Genomic DNA, 14856 nt, shown 5'->3' on the forward strand with positions numbered 1-14856 from the left:
TATGATTATTCGTTCTTTGTTCTTGGTTTTGATTTTCTGATTGTGGTTATGATGATTTTCAATTTGTTATGATTATTAGTTCTATTTTCTATTTTTGTTCGGGAACTTGACCCTTCCAGAATTTTCACATAATAATTGCATTTGTAATACTTTTTGGCTAGATAGTTAGACTTCAGCAAGATGTTATCCCTAGATATTTCTTAAGTTGCAAAATTTAAAAAAATATCAATGATTCATTTTCTTCACACTGCAGGTCAAATAAGGAGAGCAATTTGCTATTTTAAAGGATAAATGTTCTTATATGCAACTTTGTAGAAAATAGGACATACTGGGCATCTTTATGGTCTCAGCTTTTGTATTGAAAAGACAATATATTTTATGCAGAGGAATAGACATTTTAAATTGGTATGTTCTCCTGTTGTTCGGTGTTTGTTTTCTTTGATTATTGGTTCTCTATTGTTTTTTATTCTGAATTTTTTTTCTTGTTATGATTCCTTGCTGTATTGTTAGTGCTAGTGCTTCTTAGCTAATGCTTCCGCGTTTGCGTTTGTGTTTGCGTGGTTCAACCTTCTCAGCTGCTGCTTCATTCCAACGCACACAACACTCACTCTTCTCTTCAACTTCTTCTGCAATGGTTGCCACTGAAGAATCGCTCCGCAAGGCCCTCACCGAAAAGCAATCTGCCGTGGAGGCTCAGGGAAATGCTGTCCGTGCACTCAAGGCCGCCACAGCACCCAAGTCTGACATTGATGCCGCCGTCCAGTCACCCAACGCACTCAAGCTTGAGAAGAACGACGTCGAGCGCCAGCTCCAGTCAATCCTCTCCACCGACGGTGGACTAAGCAGGGAGGCGTTCCGTCAGACAGCTGTCAACACGCTCGAGCGCCGCCTTTTCTACATCCCATCGTTCAAGATCTACCGCGGTGTGGCCGGCCTCTATGACTACGGCCCTCCCGGATGCGCTGTCAAGTCCAATGTTCTCGCCTTCTGGCGCCAGGTATCCACAATTTGTTCAATAAATGATTTGATTTAATTGAAAACGTAGGGCTTTCGAATTTCAGTTGTGGTTATGGAATTTTGCATGTTGTGTATTGTAGAAGGAATTGAGTGAGACTTGAGTTATTTCACTTATTTGTGGTTGCTGATTGGCACATGCATGTGGTTACAAAGTTAATCGTTATGGTTGCGATATTAGCTTAGTTACTTGAGCTTTCAGATGATTAAGTTCTTGCACGCTTAAAATAGAAACAGAAATGGATGTGCTTATGGTTTCATTGTTAAGTTGAGAGCTTTATGTTTTGTGTTGTGTCGTTTTACTTTGTATTTGGCAGCATTTTGTTCTTGAAGAGAACATGTTGGAAGTTGACTGCCCCTGCATGACACCTGAGATTGTCCTCAAGGCTTCAGGTCATGTGGATAAGTTTACTGACCTCATGGTTAAGGATGAGAAGACGGGGACATGTTACCGTGCCGACCACTTGCTCAAGGACTAGCAATGAGAAGCTGCAGAAGGACCTCACAATGTCATCCGAGGAGGCTGCGGAGCTTAAACATGTCTTGGCAACCTTGGATGATCTCTCTGCTGAAGCACTTGGTGCCAAGATTAAGGAGTATGGAATTACAGCTCCTGAAACCAAGAATCCACTATCTGACCCTTATCCGTTCAATTTGATGTTCCAGACATCTATTGGTCAATCTGGCTTGAGTCCTGGGTAAGTAACTTTCCCGTCAAAGCATGTGCTATTTTCTATTTACTGCGGTGAAGACGTTTTTCTCTTGATCAAATGTGGCAGCTATATGCGTCCTGAAACTGCACAGGGCATATTTGTGAATTTCAAAGACTTGTACTATTACAATGGAAACAAACTCCCATTTGCTGCAGCCCAAATCGGGCAGGCATTCAGAAATGAGGTCGGTAATTGTTGCCTTGTTTTTGCTCTACAAACACCTAGATGTTTCTCTTTGAACTTGCTACATTATCTTTAATGTGATGACAGGTTTATAACCTTTTCTTTTTCTTGATTGTTGTCTATGTGTAGATATCTCCCCGACAAGGCCTTCCTAGAGTCCGTGAATTTACATTGGCAGAAATTGAGCACTTTGTTGATCCAGAAGATAAATCTCATCCAAAGTACAAAGAGGTTGCTGAATTGGAATTTTTAATGTTCCCAAGGGAAGAACAAATGCCTGGTCAATCCGCAAAGTGAATTCGCCTCGGTGAAGCTGTGTCACGGGTCAGTTTGAGCTATGATGAGTTCAAGCTTTCTTGTTTTCTTCTCCCCCTGATTTTCAGTCATCTTCTATTATGTTTTATGATTCTTTTTTCCAATTCTTTTTTTTTATTATTTTATTATCAGGGAATTGTCAACAATGAGACTCTTGGTTATTTCATCGGTAGAGTATATCTTTTCTTGACACGTCTCGGTATAGACAAAGACCGGTTACGATTTAGGCAACACCTTACTAATGAGATGGCCCATTATGCTGCTGACTGCTGGGATGCTGAGATTGAGTGTTCCTACGGTTGGATTGAGTATGTTGGCATTGCAGATAGGTCTGCATATGATTTGCGTGCTCACTCGGTAATGACCATTAAGTAACATTCTCTGATAGATGAATAGGATGGTAACTTTGGTGGTTGGTATAATTCAAATTGTGTATGTTAACTACAAGATTAAGGAAATTTGATGTGTATATTATAAATATAATTCATGTGCTTTGTTGACGTTGGCATATTGTTGAGTAAAATACACTTTTGTCATTGGAAAAGTCATTTCCCCCTTCGTTTTAACATTACACGATAAATCATTTGATCTATCACTTATTCTACTCTTGAAGTTTCATTTTTGACTGTCTAGTGCTTACTGTGCATTTTTAATTAATAAAGCAGAACTTTCAACTTTGAAACAACTTAGATGGGGCTTTAATGATCGCAAAAAGCTGGAAGGGCAGTAAGTTTAGAAGTGTCTATACTTAACGGGTCATACTGTATACTATATTTTACCCTCTGTTGTAATATCATGATCACTAAATAAATCTTTTAGTATATTATTATACGCCTGTGGTTTGTTTTTGTTTCATTCTCATTGCAACTTTTTATTTGATATTTCAGGATAAAAGTGGGGTTCCATTGGTGGCTCATGAAAAAATTTCAGAGCCTAAGGGAGTGGAGGTACGTTGTAACATTAATAGTGTTTATATATACACTGGTCCTGAAACTTGATATGCAACACTAAAATCTGCGGTACCCATTAGTTGATATGGTTTATGAATGATGCCAGAAATTGGTTATAACGCCAGTCAAGAAAGAGTTGGGTCTGGCATTCAAGGGGAGTCAGAAGAATGTGGTTGAAGCACTTGAGGTAATGTATAGTGTAATGCCTTTAATATGGTGACACTTGGTAACAGCTACCGGGGTTACTTATGACACATCAAATTTTTCTGCAGGCAATGAAGGAGAAAGAAGCTTTGGATATGAAGGCTGCTCTTGAATCAAAAGGGGAGGTGGACTTTGATGTTTGTACACTAGGTAAAACTGTGACTGTTACAAACAAAATGGTAACTATTCAGAAGGAGAAAAAGAAGGAGCACCAACGAGTTGTTACACTATCCGTGATTGAACCATCCTCTGGAATTGGACGGATTATTTATTGTCTATTTGAGCACTGTTTCTACATGAGGCCAGGTAAAGCTGGGGATGAACAGTTAAATGTATTTCGGTTCCCTGCAGTTGTGGCTCCTATTAAGTGCACAGTTTTCCCTCTGGTTCAGAATAAACAGTATGAAGATGTTGCTAAATACATTTCTAAGTCATCGACTATTGCGGGTATATCAAATAAGATTGACATTACAGGTTAGTCAATAAATAGTTGTTCTCATTAACACCATTTGTTGAGGAGCACAAATACTAGATGCTTGCATGAGGACAAGTTATATCGTTGTTCACATGCTTTGCATGGTCGATTAAGTTTTATTGATGGATTAATTGGTCTGATGTCATGCATTTGTTTACCTTTTGAAAAATGTTAACAGGTACATCAATAGGAAAACGGTATGCAAGAACGGATGAACTTGGTGTGCCCTTGGCAATCACTGTAGATTCAACATCTTCAGTAACTATTCGGGAGAGGGACAGCAAGGATCAAGTGCGGGTTGATGCCGAAAAGGCTGCATCTGTTGTTCGTGAGGTAACTGAAGGCCACAAGACATGGCAAGATGTGTGGTCAACTTTCCCCCATCACTCCTCCGCTTCCACCGAAGAATGAGTTTCACTCCTTTCATTCTGCCATTGTCTTTGTCTAATATCTCATGTAAACGCAACTATGCAAGGAATTATTCATTTAAAATTTTTTTTCATAATTATTATGTAAGCCGATTTTAGGGTAGTAGGGTTTTCTTTTTAAACTTTTTTTTTTACCATGAGAAAGGGCCAAAGCCCATAAATCTCTAACATATCAGAATTTGATTTTGGGACCATGAGGAAGGGCCAAAAACATGATAATTTTTATTGAGCTTTTTTCCCTATTGAATTTCCCAATACATTTCTTTCCTTTTCTCCCGCATCTTTTTGTTCCAAATCCTAAACCACAAAGCCCACCAAATTTAACCCCTGCAATTTATAAGAATTATTCCACCTATAAAAAAAAGTCCAATGAAACGAGATCCAACTAGAACAAATACTAGTTAACACAAGATAATAACATTTCCACATCACGTGAAGTTAGTAGCCAATAGCCATGAGACTATTGCTGCAACTTGTTACATCTGCTCTCTAGACTTCATATTATATTTAGAAATATGATATCAGTACAAATGATACTGCTTATTAATACTATTAATTATAGTAAATTTTTTAAACTATGAAAATTGTACATAAAATTTGATATCCTATTATAAGAATATACAAGTATTGATTGATCTTACTTTAATTTCCAACAACTCACATGTCCATACAGGACAAATATGATTGTCGTATTATCACGTGTTTTTTTCATTAGATTTCAAGAAAATGGTAAAACATATTTACTAAAAGGTTGTTTCGTGCAATTGGTTTACCTGTTTCTTACATTATTTTATTGCTAGTTTGCTACCATCCCCAATCAGTAAGGAGTAGCAACTAGCAATTCGCAATTTCTCTCTCCTTAAATTACGAGGCGCTCTATCGTACTCGTGTTCCTTATCCTGCGCACTCTCCTCGTTCTACTGCTTCCTCTGACACCTTCTTCACTCAAATATACATGCTTACAACTCACCACATCAATCAACTGAACTCCTACATTCTTCTCCACTCGCTCACTCACCCAATATTCCGACTCACACACACCAATATTCTTTCTCAACTCAACAATGACGAGAAAGGTCTCCAACTTCTCCGATCTGATCCAACGAGTCACCGCGAACTGCCTCCTCTACCCCCTCGCCGCCAGGAGGTACGACGCCTTCGCCGAAGACAAGGAAGGCAACTCGTTACCGAAACAGGCACGAAGAATCGCAATTTCTCGTTCCAAAATTCTACTCTGTATTGTAACATTCTTTCTTTTTCATTATGTGTGTGCGTGTGTTTTGTTCAATAATCTCTGTCTTGTTCAATAACGAGATTAGTGATGAAAAAGTTGTTTACCTTTTGAAGCTGAAGGAGTCCTGCATAATTTTTTTTCTAACTGATTCGACAATAATACTATTACGTCCCAATAAAATAAATTGCCGCGGTTTGCAACAACATTCCAGAAGCTAATTTCCGTTACACAAGAAAGATCGAACTCAGGTCAAGGGCTCAGGAACACTTCTTTTAGTTCTCAACAAATCCACTTCTATAATGATGAACATTATGACTTGTTTAACTTTCATTTATGTTTTCTGCCTTTATTTTGCTTGTGCAGGTTTGGGGCTGATGTGATGGAAGTAGTTGTATCTTGGACAAAAGCCTTGTGCGTTGACATCTCTCAAGGCCGCATACCAAATCATGTTGATGATGTCAAAGCTGAAGGTAGTGAATTAGGAAATAAAGTTTTGTCTGGTTGGAGTGTACTTGACATTGGGACAGGCAATGGTTTGCTTCTCCAAGAATTAGCTAAACAAGGGTATGGTATTTCTTGCGATGTTCTGCACTTTTAGTAATATATGCTGTATAATTCTTTTATATAAAAAAAGAGAAAAGAAAGACTTTGTAAAAGTTAGCGAATTTCTGAATTACTATTTATTATAACAAAATGTGTATTGTTGGAAATCGGAAGGCATGTGAATCTTGTGCCATATAAATTTGTTCATACACAAATATATTTAATTGCTAATTAAATGAGAATTCCATAGCATCAAAAGCAAGGTGTGAATGTGAAAATCATGAAAAACAAAGATATATTCAAGTAAACAAAGAAAGTTGCTACATAAAGGTGGCATGGAAATGTATATACTATTATATGCTTTTTTGGAGGGAAGGTACACTTATAAGTACTTGGAAGTTCTGCCTATTGGTTTATGAGAGATATCTGGGTTTTTTTTATGTTGCATTGCATGTGTTATTAATCTTACTCTTGCTACCTTTCCAGGTTCTCTGATTTGACTGGTATGGATTATAGTGAAGGGGCCATCAGCCTTGCTCAAAGCGTTGCTAATCGTGATGTATTTTTTTTTAATTGATTGAAAAAACCGAACAAACCGAACCAAACTAAACCGATTTTAATTGGTTTGGTTTGGTTTGTTTTGGATGGTTTCGATAAAAAAATCAAATCAAACCGAACCGCAATTTAATTAAACGATCGAATCGGATGATTTTATCCTCAAAAACCGAACCAAACCGCACCATGAACGCCCCCTAGAGTCAGGTAATTAACGATGGTAAATTGCTTTTTCTTTCTCTCAATCTCCCTCCCTTTCTTGATCTTCTTTTTCTTTGGCTTTTTTTTTTTTTTTTCTTAAAATTTTTCACCCCTTTTTTTTATACTATCTCTAGAAGAGTATAAATGGCACATGCACGTAGAGTGGAAACTACCCAGCGCCTTCCCAACATGAAATCGGAGTATAATCCAAATAAACATGTCTGGATAATTATAACTACAACTACTGTAGTCCAGACGATTTACTTAGATGGAGGTTCTGTCTAAAAAAATTTCCAACCCCTGTTGTTGTAACATTTCTCAACGCAAATTCTCCAAATCGAGCACAGAAAAAACGCCGCTTATCCGAGGTGGTGTAGCTCAACTCAGAATCAGAAGAAGCAGAGGAATCCAATAGTTCTAGCGACGATGAAGTGGATCCAATGGAAGAGGACCGGAAGAAGACGCGGAAGAGATTCTAAAGAAGAAACCCGGTACAAAGGTGATAGAAGAAGATGACTAATATCCCATATGTTTTACTAAAAAGCATAACAAAGTTATAAAAGCATAACAAAGTAAATCTCTTCCAACACCTTTGTACCGGGTTTCTTCTTCAGAATCTCTTACGCGTCTTCTTCCAGGTCCTCCTCCATTGGATCCACTTCATGGTCGCTAGAACTATTGGATTCTTCTGCTTCTTCTGATTCTGAGTCGAGGTACACCACCTCGGATAAGCGGCGTTTTTTTCGTGCTCGATTTGGAGTATTTGCGTTGAGAAATGTTACAACAACAGGGGGTTGTGAATTTTTTTGGACAGAACCTCCATCTAAGTAAATCGTTTGGACTACAGTAGTTGTAGTTGTAATTATACAGGCATGTTTATTTGGATTATACTCCGACTTCACGTTGGAAGGCGCTGGGTAGTTTCCACTCTATGTGTATGTGCCATTTATACTTGAAAAAGAGATAGTATAAAAAAGAAAAAAAAAAGGGTGAAAACTTGAAATATCATTTCAAGAAAAATAAAAAAAAGAAGGCCAAAGAAAAAGAAAAAGTTCAAGAAGGGGAGGGAGATTGAGAAAAAGAAAAAGCAATATACCATCGTATTCTGAGGTGTAAGTTTAATGTACTTGTGTGAATCGAGTTGAAAATAGTCCAAAATATATTTAGTCAAGAAGTTCACAGCGAACGGACAAGGAATGAGTTGAGAGAAAGAGAGTTACTAATCAGGTATTTAATCTCAAACTGTAAAAATTGCTAGTCTACCATTGATTATGTTAGTAATAGTTAGTCTTTGATTATGACCCATCTGATTCTCATTTCAAGGCTAAGATGCATGCAAGAAATTTTATGCATATAGATACATGTGTTATTCCTTTGTATGTACCCTATCAGCTTCTGCACAACCAATATCATAGTTGGTATTTTAATCATATCTGCTGAAGGGAGGGAGTATCATGATATCGGTTTATGGTGCAGGGTGTCTGTGGATGCGATAGGTTCGAAAATGGTTCAATTGCAGATGTTTTAAAAACAATAGTGAAAAAGGAGGGATACAGAGGGCTCATGCGAGGATGGATTCCAAGGATGCTGTTCCATGCTCCTGCAGCCGCAATCTGCTGGTCAACGTACGAGGCAGGGAAGTCCTTTTTCCAAGAATTAAATCAGAGTAAAGACAGCAGCACTATCATATGAACAAATGGGGTTAGAATACCCCTTGTTCTGTCCTTTATTTATTTGTCAACATCATTGGTATAGAGCTTCTTCAATCAGGGCCTAAACCCTAAACCCTGCCAATTTTGATAAATAATTCTTAAAATTGTATTTTTATTATTTTTGTTTAGTTCATTGTAATATTTATACCTTTTACCACAAGGTAAATCCTTGAATACATCCTCTATCCCACGCTTATAGCAAAACCATAGTTTAAGGATTTATGATAATGCATTTGTTTCTTTACCTTTGTATTATTAACATTTCACCAGAAGGATTGCCATATATTCTGGAACTTTAAGGGATTCACTTTTATGGCAACTACTGTGTTAGTATACTCATCTGGCTCTTTAATTTGTTGCTCTGCCATTTTTCCATATAGTTATATTTGGTTTTGGCTGGTCATCCTTTTCCTGAAATTCTCCTACCCTTTCATTTGTCACTTCACTTTTTAGTATTTTTTTTTTTTTTTGGATCTTATAGCACTGATTAAGAATATAACAAAGTCTCAAATATCAGACAAAGGAATTGAAGAGAGTATTGTTTACCAGAATTCTAATTCAAATTGACAGTAATTATAACGTTATTTTTCTGTAGAATTACTTGCATAACTACCCTTCATCAGAAACAGACCTAACACTTTAGAAACAGAAAATTAATTTATAAAGAATATCACATTATACAACACACTCTAAATGCATGATGCACAACATAACACTTCATAGCAAAGCATAAATATTTCCATGATAAATCCTTACGTCCATTTTCCGAGTGCATCACCAACATTTAGTGATCACAGTATACTGAAGAGAATTGCTGCTATGGTGATCTCCACAATCAGGATCCTTGCTTTCTTCAAATATAATCAACCAATCAAGATGGATTAGCAGCTCTCAGGAACTTACAACCTGACTAAGAATTACAGTAATATCATCAAGCTTTCCACCTGATACAATGATATAATAGTGTGGTTAGCCATAAATTCAGAGAAAAATAGTCATTATAAAATTGCTAAGATTAGTCTCTAGGTAAAGATACGAATAGTAGCTTGCATGATGTCATAAATTCAAACCTCCACGAGCCTTGCAATACACAACTGTAAGAAGGAACGGAACATTATCGTGTTGATTCTCATCATTGATCAAGAAGGCAGAGCCAAGTATAGACCCATAGAAGATCAAGAACATCTAATCAATGGTAAAATCAACACGATAAGGTCATGGGAAATCTTCACATGAGCATACCCTCATTTTATGGTGTGTTTTGCCTTGCTTGTAAGCTTCATTCCAAGAATCTTCTTTCATAGCGGCACATCATAACCCTGGCATATTGGTAGAGAAACATTAAGAAAATAATATGAAAAGGGAGAACCAAAGTTTGTGAAACTCTTAACTAAACTTCCTCTGATTTAAAAAGTTGTACTACTTTGTCGAAATTGACCATCATTTCAAGACGGAAGCAATAACTTTTCCTTTACCTTAGACCTGGCCTCCAATGAATAGGGAGAATCAAAATTTGAATCCAGGCATGAATTCTTGCCAAGTTAGCTAATGCCTTTGCTAGCAATGATTGAAACAATTTCATAGTGAAAAACATTGTCAAAAAGACCATCAGACCCCATGACAATTGTATCGCCCTCTATCAACTCCACATTGCTTACCTGTTTTCCCAGCTGAAGAGGTTGGTATGAAAAGATATAACAGAAAGAATCAAAAATATCTCGAAGCAAAAATTTGAATATATATCAAAATTCCAAAGTTGTGTGGAAAGACCAGCACAGTGGCGGAACTTGAAACAAAATTTTTGGGGGTGAAATAGAAAATAATTGTTAAAATATTTTTTTATATGGATCTCATTTAAGATAAACTCGTCTAATCTCATCTCTCTGGTTTGGGTGATACTGCTAAATTTAAAGTCTTTTTTCAAGATCTCGTTCCAAAAAGTTAAAGTTAAAGTCATCAGATATAACTTTTTGAACTTTTGAAGGTTATATCTCACTTTCTTTGTGATTCATTAAAGTAGAAGAACTATCTACATGTGTTGATATTGTAAAAGTTATATGTTCTCCTTCTTAAATATTAGCCTTCTTCTTAAAAAATGTATCAATTCTTTGATTTTTTATTATTATTTTATATAAAAATTTGAATATATATCCTGTAAAATATATAAAAAAAAAGTTAGAAGGACAAATATTAAAATTTATAATATTTATTGAATTTTTTTTATCAATTTATACAAATACAATAATATTAATACTTATTGAATATTCTATTATTTTTTATCATATAAAAAATTAAATTAAATAAATAGTAAAATATAAAATAATATTAAATTAAATAAATAAAAGATATCTAATTTTTTATATTTGAACCTAATGATAGAGAGAGTGTTGTTTATTGAACTTATTAGATATTTTAAGTCATAGTAAAATATTTAAGTCAATTGAACTATTTTTTATCTTTTGAAAAAATACTACTAAATTTTTTATAAAAAGTTTGGGGTCATGGCCACTCCTTGTCTGAACTAAGTTTCACCACTGACCAGCACACAATTCTGAGTAAACATTACATTTCTTGGCCTTAACCTAAGGCAAACACATGGTTCTTCATAGTTTGAGTGAGAGGACGAACTTAAAGCAAGTTAAGATGAATGTGAAGTGGTACCGCTGCATCTCTCGGAGCTCAGTTGGAATGGACAGTCAAAGTAATGTGCTTGTGGTGAAGTAGAAAAAATTACACTGCCTGGAAAAAGAAAAATAACAAGTAAAAGAAGATTTAGCTCTCAACAGTGGAGGAGGGTGTTGCGAAAGAAAGAAAACATTAGCAAGAACATTAGATGATCTCACTTTAATTTTCATTAAATAATATTATTTTTTTTTAAATATTAGTTATCCTTTAAATTTTAAAGTTTAGTCAACCTTTTAATTTAAATAATATTATTTAATTAAGACATGTTTCTATTTTTTAGATAAAGACATAATTAATTGAAATTAGTTTAAATTTTAAACATTAAAATTTTTCTAGAAACCGTTATCTTACTCTATCATTTTCTTCGCTCTCGTATGCGTGTTCTCTCTCTTTTTATAGTGAAGGAAGTCTCCATAAAAGTTCTTTTCTCTTCTGCAAGTAAGAAAACACTTACTTGATTTATATCTAATATTTATTATTATTTGCTTCATTATTTATGTGACTACCAATTTTGTATTTTTTTTATCCTAATATGTTAAAGAAAACAAGAATCAACATCTTTAATTATGCTTAAAAAAATATAATAATTTATTTATTTAATAATAACTAAGTTTATCCTATTTAATTTTAATAATGGAGTTGCTACAAAAAAAAATCTACCAAAAAATAAAAATATTTGAGTAATTTATATTTTCTTTTGAATTTGGATCTTTTAAATTTTAGATTTTCACTTTATAGGATAAAATGAGATTATTGAATGTTTTTCTCTCATGTTTTCTCTTGATCTTACCTTTGAAATAAATGGTGATAGATCATACTTTACTTTTCAAAATGAAATTCAAAATTTAGAAAATCCGAATCCTTTTCTTTTACTCGAGTGTCTTTTTTAACATTTTTTTTAGATGTATTTATAATTTAGATTTTTCCCAATTATATTATTTTAGATGTGTTGTAAAAATTTAATGTAGTATTTTAAATATGCTTACAACACATCTAAAATAACAAATAACAAAATTAACTTATTAACTAAATAATATCACCTCTTCTATCCTCTATATCCAATTATATTTTAGTTTCATATGTTTGTGTTTAAACATTATTTTTTCTTTCTTTCTCGCGTGATTATTTTTGTGGTAATTTTTTTGTTATTTTACATATGTCCATAACACATCTAAAATAATAAGATAACACAAAATACTTTTAGTACACATCCAAAATAATAAGATAACATATAAAATATTTTTGATATACATCCAAACTTTATTTAATTTGTGCTTATATTTTTTTAATAAAATAATTTTTTAACACATCCAAAATTCGTTTAAATCCGTATTTATATTTTTAAATATAAATAATTTTATAATACATCTAAAATTACAAAATTACACATTCGAAACTCGTTCAAAAATAATTATGTTCATTATTCTTGTTAATTAGAACTGAAAAAATCATATATATATATCCACCGAAAAATTTTATTTTAATAGTATTATTTTAATTTTAGTTTTGTTAGAATTTGATTTTGGTTTGTTATTTTTGTTTTGTTAAGTTTGAATTTAAATTTAAATATTTTAACTTTAAAGAGATATAATTTTAAAATTTAAATATATAAAAAAAATTAAAATATAATATCTAAAAATAATTATTATAATAAATAATAAGTGATTAAAAGATGAATTATAAATTTATAATGGATATCTAGTTGACTAGTTGGACCGATACTTTGTTAGGTCTTTTGAAATGGTGTCCACTAGGGGCAGCTTCATTATACACTAGCGTTAGTAAGTTTTTCTGGACGGAAAAGGCTCAGTAGTTAGTATTTGGGATGCATTCTTAGGCCCAATAATAAAGCTTTTTTTTTTTTGTGACAAAAAGCTTTTTATTTGTGGCTGAGGTATGTGATGTAGTGGCAAAGATATTTGCCTCAAATAAAGTCACACCAGGATCGAATCTTAGTGGAGGTGCTAGGTTAGTGTGTGTGTGTGAAATGTGTGTGTGAGTAGAGGTACCAATATATACTTTACTCGCGGGTATTCAACCCGATTCCGTCCGGTTGGGTAGGGTTGCCAACCCGATCCGCAGCGAGTAGGGTTCTCGTGCGGGTCGGGTAGGGTGCAGGTTGTGTCTCAGCTCTATCCGATTAACTCGCACCCTATATATGTATATGTTATATACTTATATAAAAATATGTTTTAAGTGGATGTTGAACCAAAGACCTTTCACTAAATGAAAAGATTTATAGTCATTAAAAAAAGATCATTAATTGAAAATTTAATATTTTTTTTACATAAAAGTCAGTTCTATTTTAAATTATCATCAAGTTATATAATAATGTTGCATCTTTTTTGTAACCCGCGACTAGGGTCGGGTACCCGCGGGTTAAGAGCGAATAGGATTAGGGTTGAAATATTCTCAACCCGCGGGTAGGGTAGGGTTGAGTTTATATAAAAATCTCAACTTGCGAGTAGGGTTAGGGTTGACTCCAAACCCTATCCTACTCTATCCATTGCCACCCCTATGTGTGAGTGTGTTGTATGACAAAAAAAAAAGTTTTTTATTTTATTCATAATACTTTTTTAATATTTATTTATTTATTTATTTTAATCATAGATTTTATCTTTAGATACTAATTAAGATAATACATATAATTTAAATTAAAAGATATAAAAGACATTTTTTTCAAATATAAAAACTTAGGATAAAATACAATTATAATGACAAGCTTTTTTTGTGTGGTTATTCTTTATTATTCTATAACATGTGATATATAATATCTTGAATTATACTTATTTTTAAGATAGTAATATAATAAATCTAATTTAAATTAAATATATTTTAAAAATTAAAGATATAAACTACATTATATTTCAAATAAAAAATTTAAAAATTAAGACATAATTAAACTAATGCTCTTATTTGTGTTCTTTATTATTTTATAACATAAAATATATAATATCATAAATTTTATTCAAATATAAATCTTAATGCTTAGCTATTTTCTTTGTTATTTAACTTTTATGTTATATTTATATAGGATTATGATATTTTAGTTGATTTTACATTTTTAGTTTACACATTTTTAAAATTCATATTTTTTTGTTTTTTATGTATTTATTTATATATTTATATATTATTTTTATTATAACTCAATTATTTCGATTATTCTACGACTGATAAATACTAAATCAGTATTAAACCGATTAAATCTTTAAATTAATAAAAAAATAATTAAAATAATTTAATAATTTGATTTGATTTTCAAAACATTGAATTCACTCCAAATGTTAGTTTGGATGACTAGTAACCCTTGATCAAACAAATTGAAACAAAATATTAGAATTTAATACTCAATTTTTTATTATTATAATATGAATTATTCAATGAAACTTCATAATAATAATATTCATTAGTATAGTCTCCCCATACTCATCTAAGAAGTTGCGGGTTCGAGTTTTTCTATCTTTGGTAAAAAAAAAAAAAGAAGCCTAACATAAAGCAATCAATATGCTTTTCTTAATTTATTGATAAATTGATCTTTCATCAATATTCAAAAAAGTTATTAGAAGATTACCTAGAAAAATAAAATAATAAATATTAAATCAATACTCAAAAATTTTTTTAACTTTTGTTATTAATAAAATGAT

The 14856-nt window shown here is 33.0% G+C and overlaps 1 long non-coding RNA gene and 1 pseudogene across 5 annotated transcripts; both read left to right on the forward strand.

The window, feature by feature from the left end:
* Positions 1-267: 267 nt before the first annotated feature.
* Positions 268-4523, forward strand: LOC107645762 (glycine--tRNA ligase, mitochondrial 1-like; annotated as a pseudogene). The gene is made up of 10 exons (XR_015902182.1): positions 268-405; positions 576-997; positions 1332-1712; positions 1794-1911; positions 2040-2234; positions 2358-2582; positions 3113-3172; positions 3282-3362; positions 3448-3853; positions 4033-4523. The product of XR_015902182.1 is annotated as a glycine--tRNA ligase, mitochondrial 1-like (transcript).
* A 571-nt stretch (positions 4524-5094) lies between these two features.
* LOC148575572 (uncharacterized) lies at positions 5095-8755 on the forward strand. 4 transcript variants are annotated; one of them, XR_015902178.1, is made up of 5 exons: positions 5095-5518; positions 5630-5764; positions 5880-6080; positions 6546-8042; positions 8292-8755. It is a non-coding gene; the product is annotated as an uncharacterized LOC148575572 (long non-coding RNA). The 4 variants fall into 4 exon arrangements; XR_015902180.1 differs by having other exon boundaries at positions 5095-5523; positions 6546-8755; XR_015902177.1 differs by having other exon boundaries at positions 6546-8755.
* Positions 8756-14856: the final 6101 nt, after the last annotated feature.

The sequence above is a fragment of the Arachis ipaensis genome, chromosome B1 (genome assembly GCF_059453495.1).
Source record: "Arachis ipaensis isolate K30076 ecotype BB chromosome B1, ASM5945349v1, whole genome shotgun sequence".
Taxonomy (NCBI): domain Eukaryota; kingdom Viridiplantae; phylum Streptophyta; class Magnoliopsida; order Fabales; family Fabaceae; genus Arachis; species Arachis ipaensis.